We start from the raw sequence: 7500 nt of genomic DNA, 5'->3' as shown, positions 1-7500 counted from the left end.
GATATTGCTTCTTTTATCGTTTAGTACATTTTCCGAAACAATATACCACAATTTACCTTAAATTTGAAAACTTTAGAGGGGACGCGCGCCGGCTAGGGTGGGACCAAAGTATTTAGGGGATCAATGCCCTGCCTTTTCTTTAATAAATTCTATTTGTGGATGTCGCCAAAATTCACCTAACCAACTAATTTAACGATTTTTTAAAATTCCGTATAATATTAAAATATATTCATTATGAAGCTCAAATAGTATTTTCATTCAGAATATATGTTCACTTTTATAAAAAGACAGAAAATTTCTATTTTTATTCAGAATATGTGTTCACTGTTATAAAAAGAAAGAAAAATTAAGCATACCAGTAATAACAGTTTCATAATTCCACAAACTAGGACATTTTTATCAGCCGCATATAAGAACCTAACCTACCTTATAGCATCTGTGAAGAAACGAATGATAAATGTGTGGCTCCTTTAAGCTAGCTGACTTACTTTAACAGGTACATCTTTTAACATGAAAGAAAACAAAAATATTAATGTTTGTTATAGTGTAGGATAGAAAATGGAAATTGTGAATGGCACCAACCTCCGTTACACCTAACCTGCATAACGCAATATTTTAAAGACCTACTTTAAACAATATTTACGGGATCTTGATTGCCAGTTCACAGCCAGAAATCAATTTATCATGCAGACGATGAAATGATATGCCAAAAAAATTAGGTAGAATTTTTATTTTTTTTAAGGCATGTCAAAAAATAATCTTGTTAAGGTAACTCCATACTCGTAGTTTTATCTGATACAAGTTTAAAAAGTGTATTTAATTCCATTTATTAGAGTTAAAACTAACAAATTATCAAATAAAATACATAGATCATCACACTTTATGCGAGACGTACATAAATAGAATCACATCAACGTCAGAAAATTGCAATTTTCCTTAAACAACGTGATCAAAATTTCATAAAAACTGGTTGTGCCGATATAGTAGCATTCATAACAATTTCATGAAACTATCTTCACAAAAATATACAAAATGTCTGTTAAAAATCTATCGCATAATAGACTTGATAAAGAAATCAATAGAACAGAGTTATTGCCCTTGGATTCAATATCATTAATTATTCATCTATAACTTAGACTTTTGAAATAGTTTATTTTTAACACGATTTTTTACAATAACTATAGGAAAAGACTCCAACAAAATTTATGTTCCTATCATGCATAAATCTAAAAAAAAAAAAAAAAAAAAAAAAAAAAAAAAAAAATTCATCATTGATTTTGCTAAATCTGATGACATCACAGGAGGGTATTTGTAACCTTTTTAACAGTTTTGACTTTTCAGATACCAAAAATTGATTTAATGCAACCTTAAAAGTTTTTAACTTGCGTTATTCCGCCCTGCACATGTTATTGGCAATCAAAACAAATTGATATGGTGTAAGGGAAAGTATATTCGAAAAGCAGGCGATGTAACGGAAGTTGGGTATTTTTTAATTGGTGAATTTTTTTGTCCTGACGTCGAAATTTTGAGTATTTTTTTTTTTTTATCTTGTGTTGCTTTTTTTCAATGGAAAATCCTTCCTATTGAAAAAACAACCCTCAGGTAGTATCAATAGATACGAGACTCTTGAAAACTTTCGAAACGGAGGTTAGACAATTGATCTAAATATGAAATTTAAATTTTCAAAAATCATTTTACGTAAAAATAGACCCAAACAATCTTATTTACATTATCATTTCAATAGCTGAAATTGGATAGCTGATTTTATTTGATTGATAACATTTAAAATATCGAAGTTGACAAAATATTGCATAACGGTACATCTAGTTACGGTGTATTTTCACATTTTATTTATATGTTTCCTTAACGTTTTAGTGTGAAAGGTTTAGAAAACGAATAACTTTATTGCCAAGTATTCATTTGCAGAAAAGGCGATTATTTCAGGCAACGAAAATATACAAATTTCTTTTGATAAATATTGCATCAATATTATTTCTATTCAAAGTTTGGAATGATTAACAACGTCGTTTGATAGTATGTTAAACAAAGTTTCTATGGAGATGAATATTAAATTATACAAACAGTTGCTATATTTTCATGACCGTTTGTTTGATGATGTAACCTCCGTTACGGAGATATTACCAAAGGTGCAAATTCTCCGTTTTGTACATGTGGACATATTAACGAAGATGTACATGTATATCATCTCTTTTTCGCTTATAAAAAATACTCTAGAACTAGAAATAATTTTTTTAATCGCCTTTTTATGCTTGACTTGGTTAGTATTGATACAAAAAAATTTGCCTCTGCAAACTAATATAAATATTTTGTTCAGTTATTCATAAATTTATTGAAGACACTTGTAGATTCGTTTAATCATTGTACATTTTACCTGTTAATTATTACCTTGCATGGCATATTGTAATATTTCAGGAGAGAGGCTTGTAAGTTGTTAGAACTTGTTCCCAATTCTTTTGATTTTATCAATAAAATATGTTCAAAACAAACCAAAGGTAATTATGAATTTTCATAATGAACAACTGGTGATTATTTCACGTGTGATGTTCTACTTTCTGTTTCATTGATGATTGGAGAAGGAAACTGTTGTATTGTTTTGTTCTGTCATTTTTCAATATTCTGTGCCTGACAACTGGTTCACAGCACACGTCAAATGCGACATTGAAATATTACGGCACAAAGTTGTAGCATTTTGAAGTTCGACATTTTGACTTGATGATTCCTGATATCAATATTCCATGGTCACCTGCGTATGGTGTTTATATCTCTCGACTGATTCGATACGCAAGAGCTTGTTCTGCGTATGGTCAGTTTTTGAATCGAGGCAGGCTACTGACAAACAAGTTGATGGCCAGCATTTCGTAAATTCTATGGTCGTTATAACGATCTAGTTTGTGAATACAACCTATCATTGGGTCAAATGCTGTTTAACGTGTTTCATACCGATTGTCAGATCGTTCTTGGCACACTGATTTTGACTACGAATAACTCCGTTTACCTGATCAAGATATGTTTGACTCACAGTGGGTGTGACCACAGATACTCATCTATGATAAAAAAAAAAATGTCTTCCTGTAAACATGTTTACAGGAAGACAATTTTTTATTATAGATATTTAACACGTGGAGTGCCTGTACATTATGTTTACAGGAAGACAATTTTTTATTATAGATATGTTTACAGGAAGACAATTTTTTATTATAGATATGTTTACAGGAAGACAATTTTTTATTATAGATATGTTTACAGGAAAATAATTTTTTATTATAGATATGTTTACAGGAAGACAATTTTTTATTATAGATATGTTTACAGGAAGACAATTTTTTATTATAGATATGTTTACAGGAAGACAATTTTTTATTATAGATATGTTTACAGGAAGACAATTTTTTATTATCGATATGTTTACAGGAAGACAATTTTTTATTATAGATATGTTTACAGGAAGACAATTTTTTATTATAGATATGTTTACAGGAAGACAATTTTTTATTATAGATATGTTTACAGGAAGACAATATTTTATTATAGATATGTTTACAGGAAGACAATTTTTTATTATAGATATTTAACACGTCGAGTGCCTGTGGAATGAACATACAAAGTGGTTTCCTTTTCATTCAATTTATCTGCATTGGTTGTTTCCTTCACCACCCGGTAAAACAACAAAGAACATTTAATTATTTATATTTTGGTGCATTTTTAAAAAAAGACATTAACAGGTTTAAGTACAAAAATACACATTGTATCATATTGTTGACTAATTCGTTATTCTAAAAACGGAACAGCGGATGCACCCTTTGACTTTGACCACGCTCCATTTTTCGTATTTATTACTTTAATTAACTATGGCAATTGAAAAGGAAATATACTGCATTGTCAATTGCGAAATAAAGCTAGTAATCTTAATGCTGATTTATCTAAGCACTTTCTTAGGGAAAATCCTAATTGTGACTTGTGTGAAAATAGTCCTGAAACCACACTTCACTTTTTTCTGTTCAAAGTGTCCAAAATATTGTACACAAAGACAAATACTGATACAAAGTTTTAATGATCTACAATTACAATTAACTTTATCCTTGGAACTTATTTTGTATGGTGACAATAATCTCAGTTATAACCAAAATGTTACAATTTTCAAAATTGTACATGAATTTATCTTGTCTACAAATAGATTTGTTTAATTTCTTAAAATCATTCATTTTCAAACAACAGAACCAACTTCCTGTGTAGTAAATTTTATATATCCATACCTAAATTATATTTGTCAGTCATACATCAAGCTGTAAATTATCATAGAAATGGAAACTTTTAAACATATCAATGTATTTTAAAATATTATATTGCTTCATTATCATTATATAATAACTATATCTGTATGACCTTGACCATGTATTTGTATGGAGAGGGCTTATATAGGCAACGCCTGTTGTCCAATCCTTTTATGTATTATACATAATAAAATATTGTTTGAACTTTATTTTTCGTATGATCATGCGGACAGGTGCATGGTACAAAAAATCCGAATCGAACTGGTTTCAACAAACAGGTATTCATTGTCGCAGATGAAAGCAATGTCAATTTCAAAAGAAATATGAGAAAAAAGATTCAGTGAATGTATTAAAATATTTAAATCTTTTTTATACATTATACAGAGTTGCGTCTTATCGGCTAAATAGGCGTAAAATGATGCTTAGATAACGCTCAATATCATTTTAAAAGTTTTTCATGACAAAATCTTGTTGGAATATGAATATAATACTATAATTGTAGATAATCTACCAGCTATTATTAATTTTAAAACATGCGGTCGTAATAAACGGGGTTATTCTGTACAGCGGGAAAAACAGCGATTCACACCGTCACTCCTGCAAACAGTATTTCAATATTGACGAGGCGTAACCGCTAATTAACAACACCGGTTGCTCGATCAACCCAAATAAACAAATTAACTACTCTATGTAAGCCCTTCCTTTAATGTTTTTATCACATTTGGTTATTATTTTCTTTTTTGGATAAGTTTTTTTTTTAATTTGCCATAAAACCGGAATACCAGTAACTTTTAAAGTTGCGATTTTTATTTTTTTAATTGATTTTATTTTGTGAAAGAAAAACAAAAAAACTCGCCGAAATAATAGACGTGTTTCTGATTTATTGTTTATAGTGATGAGCATACAGGACTCGCAACACACATGTAGTACTGACTTTTATTGATATGTAATTAACACATCTCAGAAGCCTAATTACACATAATAATCAAAATTTAACTTCACCTTTATTCGCTTAAGTTCCTTCGATGTCCACGTGTGTCCATAGTGATTCGAACAGGTGACCAGATCAGTCATACCTGGCTAAATATCTTCCTAAAGATAACGCCAGACTTCATAAGACGATTGTTACAGCGAAATAGACAGATAAGAAGGTGAAATTTCCAGACCGATCGCAACGTCAACCTGTGATCGATGACACGCTAGCTTCATAAATTACAGTTCACAAATTTGACAAATGTCAAATTTATTCTGACCTATCGCTAGTAAATAAAATCTAATTTGTATTTCAAATGAAAGACGAAGGAAAAGATTTTTTAGAGATTTATTCAAATTTTACTTTGAAGAAATGCATTAAAGTCTACATCAAGAACTCGAAGTAGTAATAAAAAAGATATCAGAGATTCGTGGGGCATGTCTGCTTTCTAAGAATAAACAGTCTTGTTTTAAATCTCTGTATACATATATGCTTGTACTGCTGCTAGTAAGGAGAGCCACACATAAATATTGAACTAAAAGATTTTGACACTACAAAAAGATGTGCATGCCATGCGTCTTCTTTTTATCAAATGAGAAGACGTTGTATTAAAGGTTCCTTTACATTTGAACTTGATAAAACCGTCCTCCTAGAGACGTTTTGTTTCTCGCTATCACTGTCCACGCAGAGACAATCTTATTGCAATTTTTCAATGAGTGTTATGAAAATGAATGTACGAAAGTCTATTAGTATCATATAAAAAATAAATTTACATTTCCCTTATCTCGTAATCACGAGAAAAGATCTCGTTATTACGAGATAGTTATCTCGTAATAACGATATAATTATCCTAATAGGTTTTTGTATGAATGGATAAGTTGAGTCTAACATCACATGTGGCGTCATAACAAAAATTACAGTATGGCATCTCTTGTCAACAGTACATATATAAAAAAAATTCCGCGAACGATGCAGTACTGGGATAAGAAAAAATATTGAAAACACACTCGATCTTAAATATGTTACCTATCATATCATCAGAAATATGTCCATATTATTTTTTTTCAGATGTTTGCTGATAGTTTCATTCCGGGAATTAGATTTTATTGAATTTTGATTTTCTAAGATTTTTTTTCACATATTAATTAATGTTTTGTTTTTTTTAGAATCGCAAAGACTTGTACATCTACATTTCAGAGACCTTTTGTTGACTCGCCGGGTCGACTGTCCGGAGAGCTGTTGTTATGACTCCTGTGTCGGCATTACACTTTAAGGAAACAAAACCTTTCTCCTTGGCTATATCCTTTGAAGTAAGGGGGTGGAGGGATTTGATATTTCCCATATAGATGGCTGATGAAGAGACCTTCCTTTTAGCAAGAAGACTTTTTACTTAGTAGCATTAACCGTGGACCTAGCTAGGCTATACCTTTTGAACCAAGGGGCAGGGTTTTGATATTTGACATCGGTGCCTGAGACATTTTTTTATACCAAGACTTTCGACCTAGTGACCTTTACTATAGACTTTGACTTACTTTATGAAATGTTTTATCTGGACTATATCTTTTGAAAGAATTGGGATAGGGGTTTTATCATTCTCTCACCAGAGGGCGCGTTACCCAAGCGGCGCACGGAACTCTGGGTGGAGAATGGGTTTTTATATTTCATATATAGACGGCTCTTTTAGATACCAAGACTTTTGACCTAATGACCTCTTACTGTGACCTTCTTGATCTACTTTTCAAAAACTTTAACTTGGCTAAATATTTTGAACCAAGAGGGTTAGGGATTTGATATTCTACATACAGATGCCCCATGTAAAGATTTTTGTTTTGGTACCAAGACGTTTGACCTAATTACCATGGCCTCCGGCTTTAATCTACTTTTCAAAAATGTTAACCTTGGCAATAGTTTTTGCTAATCAACCCTTTGATGGGCTTTCATAGATGCCCCATGACTAAGCCTTTCATTTGATACCAAGACTTTTGACCTTTACTTTGAATATTGACCCACTTTTTAATACCTTTAACTGTAGCTACATGTATTTTGATCCATTAGGCCTTAATAGTTCAGTTATTCAACAATGAATATGAAGCATTATCAACACTAAATTCTGAAATAGCGCTTAAAGACTTGTCAGAATTGCCTGAAATTATATTGTCATTTCAAAAAGTGGTTTTAACAATCACCTGAATGATTGGTATTAATCCACCACCGTGGTGGCCTAGAGGTTAGAGC

The 7500-nt window shown here is 31.0% G+C and overlaps 1 long non-coding RNA gene across 1 annotated transcript in view; it reads right to left on the bottom strand.

Moving 5' to 3' along the window:
- Window positions 1-5485, bottom strand: part of LOC125673314 (uncharacterized) — a 7399-nt gene extending 1914 nt beyond the window's left edge. The window contains exon 1 of the long non-coding RNA XR_007369434.2: window positions 5295-5485. This is a non-coding gene — a long non-coding RNA (uncharacterized LOC125673314). The remainder of the gene's footprint in view (window positions 1-5294) is intronic.
- Window positions 5486-7500: the final 2015 nt, after the last annotated feature.

This window comes from Ostrea edulis, chromosome 3 (assembly GCF_947568905.1).
Source record: "Ostrea edulis chromosome 3, xbOstEdul1.1, whole genome shotgun sequence".
In the NCBI taxonomy this organism is placed as follows: domain Eukaryota; kingdom Metazoa; phylum Mollusca; class Bivalvia; order Ostreida; family Ostreidae; genus Ostrea; species Ostrea edulis.
This window is presented reverse-complemented; position numbering and strand designations above follow the sequence as displayed.